The 15,084-nt window shown below is 40.4% G+C and overlaps 1 pseudogene; it reads right to left on the bottom strand.

Annotated features, from left to right (window-relative positions):
- LOC145395650 (uncharacterized) overlaps window positions 1-15,084 on the bottom strand; it is a 167,707-nt pseudogene that overhangs the window by 76,339 nt on the left and 76,284 nt on the right.

The following is a 15,084-nucleotide window of genomic DNA, read 5'->3' on the forward strand; positions in this document are numbered from 1 at the left end:
CACAGGAACTGAACCCACGTTATTTTTACCTAACTCTGTATGTAAACACCTAGTGTCTTGACATATCGTAAGATGCGAATTATCTCGACCAAAGATCATCAGTTCATGATAAACATCAGGCACAAAACCCTCTCCCCCCCTTTTTCTTTTTACATGCTGCACTAAAGGTGAAAACCTGAATTTTACTGCTCCTTCATCATTAACTTTTTTTTTCCAACAAAGAGAACTATCCACATCGTAAACACACCTGAGTCATATCTGTCTGATCATTTGCATTTAAGCTCCCACACCACATGCCACTTTGTCCAACAATTTTAGTTTCATTTCGAATAAATGCTTTTCTTGTGTTCATAGCACTTTCATGGTGTTTAGGCATAACTAAAGTTACTTTGAAAGTATGTGCTCAGAGTTCTGAGAGGAAATGAGGAGCAAGGAATAAAGCAAATAAACTTCTGATGACAGCGACTGTCTACTGTACACAACAGTGAGGCAGGCTGTGGCCGGTGATATGGGACATGGGTCACGTGGGTTGGATCGGGTCGAGGAAGCCAATCAGTGACCAACAAAAGCATAACACACGAGTTGTATCTTGAAATACAATACCTTAACACACCCATTTCCCACAGTTTCTCTCGTGCAATTCAGTGGTTCTGTATTACCGTGGTATTAAGTAATTATGGGAGAAATGATATGCCTTTGTTATTGTAAGATCGTTGTTTCGTTTTGTCTTAAATCGCGATTCTGCCATACCACATTGGCCCTCTTCCATTCTCTTGGCACTTCTTCCAGAGAACACAGAATTTAACCGTAAATTTTATCTGCCAGTTGTTCTCTGCATCCCTTCAGTACCCAGTTAGTGATTCTGCCCAGCCCTGGGGTTTTCCTTACATCTTGAATTTCCAGTAATTTATACACTTCCTTCACTTCCACTTTTACATCTTTGATCACAACAATTCTAGTCACTCCCTCCCCCTCCACGAAATCACTTTCTGAGGCGAAAACCTATTTGAAACTTTTGTTCATCATTTCAACTTGCATTGCCGCATCTTTATAGACCTTTCCTTCTACTTTCAGTTTGTTGATTCCTTCCTTTTGTTTCAGTTTGCCATTAACAAACATATAATACAACTTGGGTTCTTGCTTACATTTGTCAAGTACAGTAAAAGTCCTATTATTCGGCAGCTGATTGTTCGGTAGATCCGACATTTCGGCAGTTTTCAGAAATAGTCCCGTTTACGAAAATCATTGATTGTTCGGCAGATGTCCGGAATCATCTCGGCAGTCTAGGAAGTGTTATCTGTGGCTTGTAGGCCTAATGTTTCATTACACTTCTGTATGTTCACTAATTTCTATATTTTTATTCAGATTCAGGTATAGTACTGTATTGATTACAATATTGCACAGTATCATACACTACAGTAACCACCCCCACCAAATTAGCGAGGGTTACGTTCCAAGCCCCCACGCTATTTCTTGAAATTCTTTCTTTCTTGATGCCTTCCTGAAAATGACACTTACCGGTAATTGAGTAGCCCATGACACTGTACTGCATTACGCATAAATAAATGTTGCTTGTTAAATCAGTTTCCCCGTTGTTTTTAGCTGTACGGCTGTGACAGCTCTAATATTTTTATACCTCAGCATAATGGTGGGACTGTCCTGTTTAACTGAACCTAAACTAACCAAGCTTAACTGTATTTAACCAAACCTAACCTAACCTAAAGTCAGAAAAATACTTAAAAATAAACTGGAGGAATATGAATTGCTAAGGGCTCTCTGATGAAAGTTAAACGTACATTTAGTGCTCATTCTTTTGTTTGTTTTTGTGCTTAACGTGAAAGAGAGAGCATTGATGCAAACAGTAATATATCATATTAACCCCCTAATAACCTACGGCACTGAACAACCTTTTACAGTACCAGTGTCAGTGATGTTAAGTTAGTGTGAGCTATAAAGAAAACTGAACAATTATGGGGAGGGAACAAAGGTCACTGGTATGTTTGCATGACTACGCTACGATTCCAAGCAGTTAGGCGGTCGGTTAATCTCAGATGTTTTCGCCCATTTGGTAAATACACCGTAACTTTATCAATCTTTCCGTGACTCATAGCAAATCATAACATGGGTTTAGGAAGCTAAATAACACATTGCTAGGTGAGCCAGACGATTATCTTCCCATCTTTAAGAAAAATAAATTGATTTCAGAAGAATGTAAGAACTTTACGTACTCAGAGAGGGATTTAATTTCTTCCATTTTCTTATAAGATGTGAAGATAATCGTCTGGCGCACCTAGAAATGTGTTATTTAGCTCCCTAAACGCATGCTATGATTCGCTATCATTGACTGGAGAATTAATAAAGTTACGGTGCATTTACCAAATGGGCGACAACATCTGAGATTAACTGACCCCCTGACTCCATAGCTCACTAACTCGACATCGGTACTGTAAAGGGTTGTTCAATGTCGGAGGTTATTAAGGGGTTCATGGAATACATTACTGTTTCCATCAGTACTCTCCTTTCACATGTAAACAAAAAAACGAACAAAAGAGTGAATGCTAAATGTAAGTTATAACTTTCATCAGAAAGACCTTACCAATTCAGATCCCTTTATTTTATGCAATTTTCCGACTATTTTATTTTGTTTGGAAAAAGTACTGTCTACAGTCCTCACTCCAAACATATTTGTAATAATATGAGTAGTGATGAGTTCACCAATACAAGTGATGTACTGAGCTGGTAGGTAATATTATGTATCATTTCAGCCATCCAGGAAGTGTTATCTGACTTGTATGCCTACTGTGTCATTACCCTTGTATATGTTCACTAATATATATATATATATATATATATATATATATATTTCAGATTTAGGTATAGTACTGTATTGATTTCAGTATTTTACAGTATACAGTACTCTCTCCAAACACAGTTGTAATACTGTACCATTAGTGGTGATGAGTGTTCACCAATTTATTTAAGGTACTGAGTGGATAGGTTTTTGATTATTCGGCAAATCTAATTTTTCGGCCCCATAGATGCCGAATAATGGGACTTGTACTGTAATATGCCCTTTTTCTCTGTCTTTGCCTGTGGACTGGGCTGGCTGTAAGGGGTGATGGGGAGGCCAGGTTAAATGAAACAAACTTTTTTGAATGTTATTTACAATTCAACATTGTTATCATCGTCATCATCCAGATCTGTTTTACCACCTAAAGATGTAGGTACATTCCAGGGGGCCAGAAAAATATCTCGAACAACAGCAGAGTCCCAATTTCGGGCAGAGGGAAGTAAGCATCGTGCAATAACACAAACATTTAATTTTTCTGTTAATTATTCACCAGCATGTTAATATCTCTCAGTTGCACAGGAGAAACAGAGTGGGAAGTGGGTGCATTTAGCTAGTGGATTTCCACGTAGGTTCATTTGTTTACGACTCCTGTGTTGTACTTTTGTTGGTCGCTGGTAGAGTTCTTTAATCTAAGCTGACCCACATGACCCACGTCCCATACCAGCTGCTGCCTGCCTGAGCTGTTGTGTTAACTGTTGTTGTGTGGAGAAACATTTATTTATTCATTTCCTTGCCCTTCATTTCATATAATAACTGAGTGTGCAGTTCCGCACTAACTTTATTGTGTGGTGTGGGAGCTTAATGCGAACAAGAGTAAGATTTGGGCAGTCATATAAAATGTGTTAGGTGTTACATGATGTGGGTAGTGTCTTTGTTGGACAGTGATTGAAAAACTAAAAATACTAATGATGAGGGGGCAGTGAAATTCAAGTTTTCACATTAAGTGCAGCGAGTGTGAAAAGGGCTTTGTGACCGATGCTCGTTATTAACTGACCGACTCAGGGCCAGAAAATGTGGTTTGTTCGGTATGTGACGAGTCTACGTCTTGGTATAAGAAGTTAGGTAAGATAATTGTCAGCTCATTTCTTGTGAACTATACTTTCATACAAATTGTGCTGCTTGGCTGACTTGTTCAAAAATAGTTTCACAGTTTAGTGGCAAGCATAGGGCTAGATAAGAGGTTTTCAGGGCAAAATCTGAGTCTCAGAGACATTTACTTGACAACCTTAATAATGTGCAGAGGAAGACTATGATACTTAAGGTGGCAAATCAGATGAAGAGGGAATATTGGGATATCAGTGTATGAAGAATGTTGAAGGAAAGGTAGTGGTGGGCAGTGAGGGTATTCAAGATGCGTGGAGAGAGCATTACAACTGGTTGTTGAATGATGAGTTTGGGACAGGGAAGGTTTGGAGCCAGCAGATCCAGCGTTTGGCTGTTGGCCTTTGCTTGATGCTGCTACTGTGAGCAGGGCAATAGGAGGGATGCAGGTGGGGAAGGCAGCAACTGTGTCTGGGTTGACTGCTGAAATGGAGAAGGCCTCATGAGATATAGGAGTGAAGATAGTTACAGGTTTTATAAATATGATTATTTATGAGTGTGTTTTCCCAGATAATTGGCTGAATAGTATAATTGTATATGTGGACAAGAGAAGTGTGACAAGCCAAATGTTTTCCTGTACACCAGGAAAGCATTTCCTATGCTGGGTGGTAATCATATAAGCAAATTATGGCACCTGGTGATTTAGTGGGTAATTAAGGCAGTCCATTTGGATTGAGGCAGTGCAGGTTTATATCAGATGGGTGGTTGGGGTTTATTGCTCAAGTAATGGCACTCAGGGATGAGTGAGGCTGCTGACTCTCATGTTAAATGTCGGGTCCAACTTGCCTACCCCCGGGCACATATGGTCCTCATGGGGCAACACAGGATTTAGTGTTGATGATGATGTATAAGGGGAATAGTGATGATCTGGTAAGAGGATATTATAGAGGCATAAAGATTTTGGAACAGGTGTGAAGAAATGCCTTTGTTTATGAGTGACATAATTTTGATCTAAAAGTGATAATTTTAACGTTCCGGGTACGATAATATGGGTTTGTTAATCTGGCAACACTGCTCAGCAGGAGACTTCTAGCTTCCCTCTTCCAACACAACATTACCACTGATAGATGAGTGTTATGCATGTTTCATATGTTTAATTAATGCCTATCTATCTATCTATAGCCTGATCCCCTAATCCCGCAAAGGGTGGCCGCAGACAAAACGCCTCCCAAGTCGCTCTGTCACCCACCATTTGACTACCCTCCCCCCAACTCACCCTCCCCTCCCTCATATATCTCTCAACTCCATCCCTCCACCTCATCCTCGGTCTACCCCTCCCTCTCCCTTCCTCCACCTCACCTACATACACCCTCTTAGTCATTCTCCATTCTCTTCACATGTCCAAACCACCTCAGGTTATTTCTCCTAATCTTCTCAACCACATCCACATCCACCCCACAACGTTCCTTCACATCTTCATTCGTCAACCTGTCCCTGCACATCACTCCACATACTCATCTCAAGTAATTCATTTCCACTGCTCTTACTCTTGACTTGTTCCCCTTTTGCAAGATCCACGCCTTGCTTCCATACGTCAGGGTAGGGATCACAATACTATCATGGAGTGACTTCTTAACTTCCATACTCACCTACCTATTTTCATCACTGCTTTCAATGTACCAACAACCTGCCTTCCCTGCTGTACCCTTTCACGCACTTCATTCCCCAAAGTTCCATCCTTACTCATCACACTACCCAAGTACTTGAATGCACTCACATTCTCCATATCCTCACCATCCAACCTCACTGCACACTCTGTGACTTCATTCCTCTCAAACACCATAACTTTACATTTGTTTACATTAACTTTCCAATTCCTCCTCGTACACATTGTCCCAAATTCATTCACCAAATCTTGCAACTCCCATTCATCCTCACTCAACATACTGCATCATCAGGAAACATTAACACCGGAATCTTGCAAATCTCACCCTCATTCATTAGAGCCACCCCCACATCCACTGCCCTACCTTGCACCTCCTTTACAACCCCGTCCATGTATATATTAAACAGCCATTGAGACATCACACAACTGTTTCAGTCCCACATTGACATTAAAGAACTCACTCAGGTCACCATCCACTCGCACCGTAGCCGTAGCTCCCTCGTACATACTCTTCACAGCACTCAACAAATTCCCCTCCACTCCATATACTGTAATATGATCAATATCTATTGCCATGTACTGTGGCAAGACTGAAACGATCTATTGCCATGTACTGTGGCGAGACTGAAACGATCTAATGCCATGTACTGTGGCAAGACTGAAACGATCTATTGCCATGTACTGTGGCAAGACTGAAACGATCTAATGCCATGTACTGTGGTAAGACTGAAACGATCTAATGCCATGTACTGTGGCAAGACTGAAACGGTCTAATGCCATGTATGGCAAGACTGAAGCGATCTAATGCCATGTATGGCAAGACTGAAACGATCTAATGCCATGTATGGCAAGACTGAAACGATCTAATGCCATGTATGGCAAGACTGAAACGATCTAATGCCATGTATGGCAAGACTGAAACGATCTAATGCCATGTATGGCATGACTGAAACGATCTAATGCCATGTATGGCAAGACTGAAATGATATAATGCCATGTATGGCAAGACTGAAATGATCTAATGCCATGTATGGCAAGACTGAAATGATCTAATGCCATGTATGGCAAGACTGAAACGATCTAATGCCATGTATGGCAAGACTGAAACGATCTAATGCCATGTATGGCAAGACTGAAACGATCTAATGCCATGTATGGCAAGACTGAAATGATCTAATGCCATGTATGGCAAGACTGAAATGATCTAATGCCATGTATGGCAAGACTGAAACGATCTAATGCCATGTATGGCAAGACTGAAATGATCTAATGCCATGTATGGCAAGACTGAAACGATCTAATGCCATGTATGGCAAGACTGAAACGATCTATTGCCATTTACTATGACGAGACTGAAACGATCTATTGCCATGTACACTCGAACACTGTAATTTTTCCCCCTGATATTATCCGGAGTCGTTCCCTGTGAGCGACAAGCCGTTCATGAGCCCCACATCCAAAGCCAGAACCCCAAGACCAGTGTTAGCATTGTTGAAGACTTGTGAAACGACCCTGGCGATGTTACAGTGTGTCATGATTGTTGTTATAGACTATCAGAACCAGTGGGGGTAAATATATAAAGGTATTTAATGTGTAATACTGTGGTGTTACGCACAACATATGGGAGAGGCACGAAAATGAAAGAAGACCTACAATGTATTATGTGTTATTGTCTATATACCTATGTCCTGTATTGTAATGTTACAAATAAGTCAAGTCAAGAGCATCTGTGGCTTAAACTGCCACGTTAATATGAATTAATAATTGTCGAAAACTGCACATAACCTGTGTTAATGATAAATAACCGCATGTCTTTTTAACATAACCTGTGTTAATGATAAATAACCGCATGTCTTTTTAACATAACCTGTGTTAATGATAAATAACCGCATGTCTTTTTAACATAACCTGTGTTAATGATAAATAACCGCATGTCTTTTTAACATAACCTGTGTTAATGATAAATAACCGCATGTCTTTTAACATAACCTGTGTTAATGATAAATAACCGCATGTCTTTTTAACATAAGGTCCAACTTGCTGTGCTTATGTCACATAACAGCTTACAACAGGATGAAATATTTGGCAGGTCTACTGAAGTATTTTATGCTATTGATTTGTTGGTGGTTAATACAAAGGTGTTTGATAATATTAATGTGAACAATACGTGACGGACCATTTCATCACAGTCTTTAGTTATACTGGTTAACAAAGGGTGGGAATGTTGCACGAGAGGATAAGAGGAGCGTATGGTGGAGACAGGAACCCATAGAGATGAATGGTGGAGGTGGTAGCAAGATTGTATGAGAAAAGACATCATATCTTTTAAGAGATGCTGTTGACTATACAGGTACTTATATGTAACATTATAATGCCGGACGTAAGTATATACAGGAATCACTCTAATATTCGGACGCCCAATATCCGAACATCCCCACTACCCGGACATAATCGTCCTGGGATCCAATATTCCCAATATGGTCCGAAAACCCCAAAAAATAAAAAATAAAACCGATTTTTTCCCGTCCGGTTCATACTGTACTTTTTTCCATACTATACTTCCCTCATTTCACTCTTTAATGTCCTTTGTTGGTGTGAATAGGGTGTTAGTAGCTATGCATGTGCAGTAGGAATGTGTTTTTCTGAGTTAGGCTAGGTTAGGGTCGATAAGTACCAGAATGTTTATTAATGTATGAACATACATTTTATGTTTCTTTTGCATTTATTTCAGTCATTTATGTGCCTTATTGGTGTGATTTGGGTCTTAAATAGGTGCTATGCATGTCCAGAGGGAGTTGTATAGGTGTTTCTCTGAGTTAGGGTCCATAAGTACAAGTCCATTATCTGGGGCTCAATATCCGGACAGAACCAATATCCGGACCTACCTATGGCTCTATTACGTCGGATATTGGAGTGATTACTGTATACAAAACAATGCTCTCCCGCGGTGCGTGCGGCAAGTTGAAATTACGGACGGGAAAAAATCCTTTTTTTTTTTTTTTCTTTTTTTTTTTTTTTCGGGTTTTCGGACCATTTTGGGAATGTTGGATCCCAGGACGATTAGGTCCGGGTAGTGGGGATGTTCGGTTATTGGGCGTCCAGATATTAGAGTGATTACTGTATTCTTAATACCTTCCACATACCTTGCCTATCTGTTCTGTCATAAACTTTCTCGAAGTCCATGAAGGCAGCATACACTTTCTTTCCCTTCTCTAGATACTTCTCCACTAAACATCTTAGAACAAATATCTGATCTACACACCCTTTTCCCTTCCTAAATCCCCCTTGTTCTTCTCCAACTAGCTCCTCTGTCAGATGCCTAACCCTATCAATGAGTATTCTACCATATATTTTACCAGTCTCACTAAGAAGGCAAATGCCCTTATGGTTACCACATACTTCTCTCTCCCCTTTTCCTTTGTATAAAGGAACAATTATACCTGATTTCCAGTTCTCTGAAACCCTTCCCTCTTCCCAAGCCAATCTACACAACTTCCATATCCACTCCACAATAATCTTACCCCCATACCTAAGCATTTCACCACACACTTCATCAATTCCTTGGGCCTTCCCCAACTTAATCTTCTTCATTGCTTCCACTACTTCCGCCCTACTGATCTTTTCCTCCCTCCTCTCATCTCTTCTTCTCCCAGCCATTCCTCAACCAATTATACTCACACTGCTCTCATTCTCTACATTCAACAAATCCTCAAAGTGCTCCTTCCATCTCCTCAATTTCCACCAACAATCTATTATTTCTCTTTTTCACTCCCCTACTATTTCCCTTTTCCCAGTGCCTTACTTTCTTTACTTCCTTCCAAAACAATTTCTTACTCTCCCTCCGTTTCACACTCAGATTCCTCCTAAACTGTTCATCCACTTTCTTCTTACTCTCCTTCACCAGTCTCTTAACCTCCCTTCTCCTGCTCACATATACCTCTCTCTTCTCTCTCTCATCGTCTCCCCTACCTCTACTCGCTAACCATTCACTATATGCCTTCTTCTTTTGTTCCACAGCTCGTTTCACCTCATCTTTCCACCATGCTGTCCCTTGCACACCCTTTCATTTCCTCCTCACTCCACAAACCACCTCACACGCTAAGCCTATCTCTTCCGTGAATATCTTACATACTTCTTCCACCCCTTCCATCTGCTCTAGCTCATACCTTCCCAATCTTTCTTCCACTATGCTCTTATACTCTGTCATTTTCTCACTATCTTGCAATTTCTTCACTCTTCTCACAGGAGTTGCTTCCTCCTGTCTTCCCCTTCTTCTCCTCAACCACAGTCTTTGCAGCTCTACCTTGGCCATCACTAAGTGATGGTCCGAGACTCCATTCCCCCACCCTCTCGACACTTTTGCATCCAACACTTGTCTTCTCATTCGCTTATCCACACACACATAGTCTGTCATTGCCTCACAACATGCGATATTTGGCACACTTTGCGATATGCGATAGCATGCATGCAATAATGTGGTAACTCTCATAATTTCATAATCTGAAAAATAAATCAGGGATTGCAAAATTGACAAGTCAACTGTAACACTAGTACAACTGTAGGATTTAGTAACTTACGATAACCAGTATTATAATCTGGAAGGTACTTAACAGTTAAACAAATTCAGTAATGTTAATTAATCACTCCACATATAAATATATTAATTCCACAGTAATGGGGTACTTTATGGGGTGGAAGACAAATGACAATCGTCATGGTTGAGCCTGCCACAGACGTCGTAGGACACGCATGCTCATGAATCATATGCTGCATTTGTTTGTGTGCACCTTTGATAGGATTAATGTCATTCCTACCTACAAAACCACTTACACTCTCCAATGAATACACACAACAAGAGTTTATTCATTTGCATGAGTCATAGAAAAAGGTAAAAATATTCTAATCTGGCAAGTCTAGCAACTAGTCAGCTCATTCATCCCTTATAATTTAATGTTTTCTATGTTAATTCTTTAGAAATGAGTAGATTTGTATCTTTTAATATATGGTTTCAATGAGGAAAGTCATATTTTCCTCCTCTGAGACGATTTACTAACTTAAATTTATTAGTGGCTAAATTCGCCTTCAGTCAACGATTTCGAGAAACCGTCCCAAATCCAGGAACGGTCAACAGTCATTTTTGCCTGCTCTGAGAGAGGTCGGAAGGCTGGACTGAAGTCGAGAGGACGCACGCTGAGAATCTGAGATGTCAGGATCGTACTGTTGTGTTCCCCTGTGCATTAACCCTTTAACCGCGGGTGTCATTCCAGAATGACGTTGCAAAAACTGGACCAAACCGCGGGTGTCATTCTCGAATGTTTGTGAATATTTTGAATACCCCGCGTTTTCCGTGCGCCAATTGTTTCAAGGGAGAGTAGCTATTAAGTTCTTTCACTCCAGCCGACCCCCACCGCCCTCTTCCCCCTGGGGCCCCACCTCCCACCCCTGGGCCCCCACCCCACCCCCTGACCAAGCGCGCATCAGTATCTGTCCAGCTGTGTGAGTGACAACACATGTTGATGTGGCAGTGAAGTGCAGGCAATTACAGTGCCTTTTACCTGTCTCAGTGAACATAGAGTGGGTGTTTATCGTATGTGCAGTGTTCATATATGTTTATAGTATTATTATCAGAATGTGATTGGCATTTGGTAACGGTGTGTGAGCGAAAAATAGTGATTACAACACCGCTGATGTGGCAGTGAAGTGCAGGCAATTACAGTGCCTTTTACCTGCCTCAGTGAACACAGAGTGGGTGTTTATCGTATGTGCAGTGTTCATATATGTTTATAGTATTATTATCAGAATGAGGTTGGCATTTGGTAATGGTATGTGAGCGAAAAATAGTGATTACAACACCGCTGATGTGGCAGTGAAGTGCAGGTAATTACAGTGCCTTTTACCTGCCTCAGTGAACACAGAGTGGGTGTTTATCGTATGTGCAGTGTTCATATATGTTTATAGTATTATTATCAGAATGAGGTTGGCATTTGGTAATGGTGTATGAGCGAAGGTAATGATGTGTGAAGCGAAAAATAGTGATTTTACACCCCTCACTTCTAACGGCACTGCCCGTCCTGTGAAAGTCAACAAAGTCATGAAACGTACATCAATGGAAAGCTGAAGGTTAGTACTTTCTAATGGTACCTTATTTTTCTCTAGCTTTATTCTGTGCAGAGTTATTAAGGTTTAAAGGTTTGTTTACATTTGGCTGAAACCCCGCGGGAGAGGACAGTCAGACCAAAACAATACCCGCGGTTAAAGGGTTAATAGGGGTGGCCATCAATTTCCTCAGATTATGAATGATGAAATTACAAAATAAAGAATTTGGATAATATAGTGTCATATAAAGTATGTATATATTTCTAAAAGTGGCTAATCAGTCCAGAATAGAATATATTCTCTATAATAAGTATATACAGAAAAATATATGTATATATATAAAAATATGTGCTTTTCACTTTCACTCACAAAGTACACACTGCTTCCTACCCACATTGACTTAACACTCCCACACACGCTTCATGACTGGTGTATTACAAAAAAGACTCAGAATGGCCTCTTTTATGGTAGAACACAGTCATAACTCACACCTCACTATCAACAACATCCCCCTTGTCCCACATGCACACAAAATCTTTGGTGAAATGAAAGCACAGTAACAGAAGAATTTGGTAATATCTTGACGCATAGAGCAGTTAGTTAGAAGCTGATCTGTAAAAATATTTATCTAAGACAGCCTTTCTGAAATTATCTTGATGTCCTCAAATGTGAATATTACAAAATCTTGGGTGCCGCAATATTAGTAAACAAAAGCAGAGTCTGTCTTGTCTCTGGGACTGTACCTTCAATGCGCATGCGCCACTTGGATATTTGGGATGTTACGAGTGTCGTACCGATTTTTTACTTATATTGGCTAGTAATCGACTTGAAGAGGGCAATTACAAAGTATTTCGCTCCAGCCAATAGTGAGTAATGTAACTCCACTTCTTTCAGTACAATAAAAGACTACTAATGGAAAATAAATGAGGATCTTTGAGTTCATTTGATGCTAGTCTAGCAGGATAAATATTTTTTACATATTACTATGAAAATAATAAGTAGTTTGCCTTCATTTCTTCTCAATTATTTGAGAAAAAATAATTCCTCTACACATTACAAACATTAATTTGAATCATAAGTCCACACAAAGATATATTATTCATGATTCATGAGAGTGCGACTGTTCACTGTCAGTGGCAGGCTCGACCACTTCAATGGCTGCTCCAAAGCACCCCATTACCAATTTTTGTGAAGAAATGCCTCTGTTTATGAGTGAGATAATTTTGATCAAAAAGTAATGATTTTAACGATGCCGGGTACAATAATATGGGTTCGGGAATTTGGTGACACTGCTCAGCAGGAGACTGCTAGCTTCCCTCTTCCAACACAACATTACCACCTGTAGATGAGTGTTATGCATGTTTTATATGTTTAATTATTGTGCAGTCATGTTATTTGCATACTATTTGCTTTTTCAGGTTGCTTTCTCTACAGTTCAGTAATGTAGATATGTTTGTTGCATTTGGTATCGTAAATTTTAGCTTCAAAACTTGTCTTTGACCGGGTCCTTGAACCCTACCGATATTTTACCATTAGTTACGTGTTTTGTTATACGAGAATTCATTATACGATTTTGCCAAATTGAACCTGACTGCTTGTCTCCTTGGGACCTCCCTGTATCAGGCAAACTATAACAGCTAGAGAAAAAGGTAAAGATACATAAGACTCATCAACTCATCCTCTTTCAAATGAAAGTATCCCCTCGTCTCCAGGTGGTCCCGTCAATGAGTAAGGATAAGTTAAAGTTCAATGGGTGATGGGAAGACGCTATACAAGTCGACCAGCTTTGCTCCGCACCTAAAATCGTGACGGCTATACAAGTCGACCGGCGCATTGGGGATATACATTTTTCTCTCTCTCTCTCTCTCTCTCTCTCTCTCTCTCTCTCTCTCAGTTCCCCTGATGCTTTCTACTTCCTCATCTCCCACACTTTTCCTGGAAACTTTTTTTGCTACTTCTGTCTTTCCTCATTTCACACTGATCCATAGACCTAATACATTATGCCATTCCTCATGCCTCCCTATTCTTTATTCCTTCCCATTTCCTCTTCCCCGGACAGTCTGTATTTCTTCCTGTAGCTCTCTTCTCCATTCTATAGTATTTCCACTACATTATTAAGTGGTCAGCTGTTCCTTTAATTGGGGTCATCTTCGTGCACACAATTTTCAGATCGTATCGCACCGTCCTGCTATCTACCTATTTGCCCATTCATATGAAAAATCCTGTTCACGTCGTATACTGCATAACAGTTTTGCAGGCCACCTTTCACTCTTTCATTCATTCAGTTAAAGTTCCTAGATAACTGCATATATCTGCTTTGATCACATAAATGCAGTTCTCCACACTGCTCCATTTCTGGCAGCCTGCCTATTCAGTCCCCTTATCTCTGAGGGCACACTGTATGACCCTGTCCAAGGTCTTTTTGCTCTCCCTCTCACAACCCTACCCTTAGCGCTCATCCTTCACCTTCCACACCCAGTTCTCATGTTCCATTTTATGAACATGTCCAAACCATCTCACTCTACCCCTCCTCATCACAACACCAATACATTCAAGTACCATTCTTCCTCTCAACTCTTCATTTGTAATAATAACCCAGCCCTCAGGCCTATCATTCAAGGATGCACTACACACCCATATCATAATTATCACTGCTGTATGTCTCAACCTGAGAATATCCTCTTCCTTTACCATCCAGGTCTAACTATTCTGCCACATTACACTGCTATCTATCTATTGACCTACCTAGTGTTGTATGGGGACTGTAGTATTTTGTTACTGATTTCCTGAAGCCATATCTGATAAAGGAAAGGGTTGGATGATGATGGTGGTTTTAATGTAGTGTATTATGCTTTTTGTAATTTTGTTTTTGCCTGTGGACTGGGCTGGCTGTAAGGGAGTGATGGGGAGGCCAGGGTTATTTAAACAAACTTTATTGAAGGTTATTTAAAGTTTGATATTATCGTCATCATCATCATCATCCAGATCTGTTTTCCCACCTAAAGATGCAGAATAGGCAGATTTCATAGAGCCAGAAAAACCCAAGTGCATCTTTTAATACCTATCTATCTATCTATTGCCAGACGCTTTAATCCCGTAATGGGTGACCACAAACAAATCGCCTCCATGTCCCTTGCCATTTCATTGCCCTGCTTCTAGCACCCCCCCCCCTCTCATATACCTCTCCACTCCATCCATCCATTTCATCCTTGGCATCCCCTCCACTTCACTCACATACACTCCTCATCAGTCTCCATCCTGTCTACATGGCCCAACTACCTCAATGTATGTCTCCCAATGCTTCCTGTCACATCCACATCCACACCACAATGCTCCTTTACTTCTTTATTTGTCAGTCTCTCCATGTGACTCCACATGCTTCTCTCAAATAACTCATTTCCACTGCTCTCTCTATTGACCTCTGTCCCTC

The sequence above is a fragment of the Coenobita brevimanus genome, chromosome 32, assembly GCF_032717465.1.
Source record: "Coenobita brevimanus isolate Jiangsu-jjx chromosome 32, ASM3271746v2, whole genome shotgun sequence".
Lineage (NCBI taxonomy): Eukaryota > Metazoa > Arthropoda > Malacostraca > Decapoda > Coenobitidae > Coenobita > Coenobita brevimanus.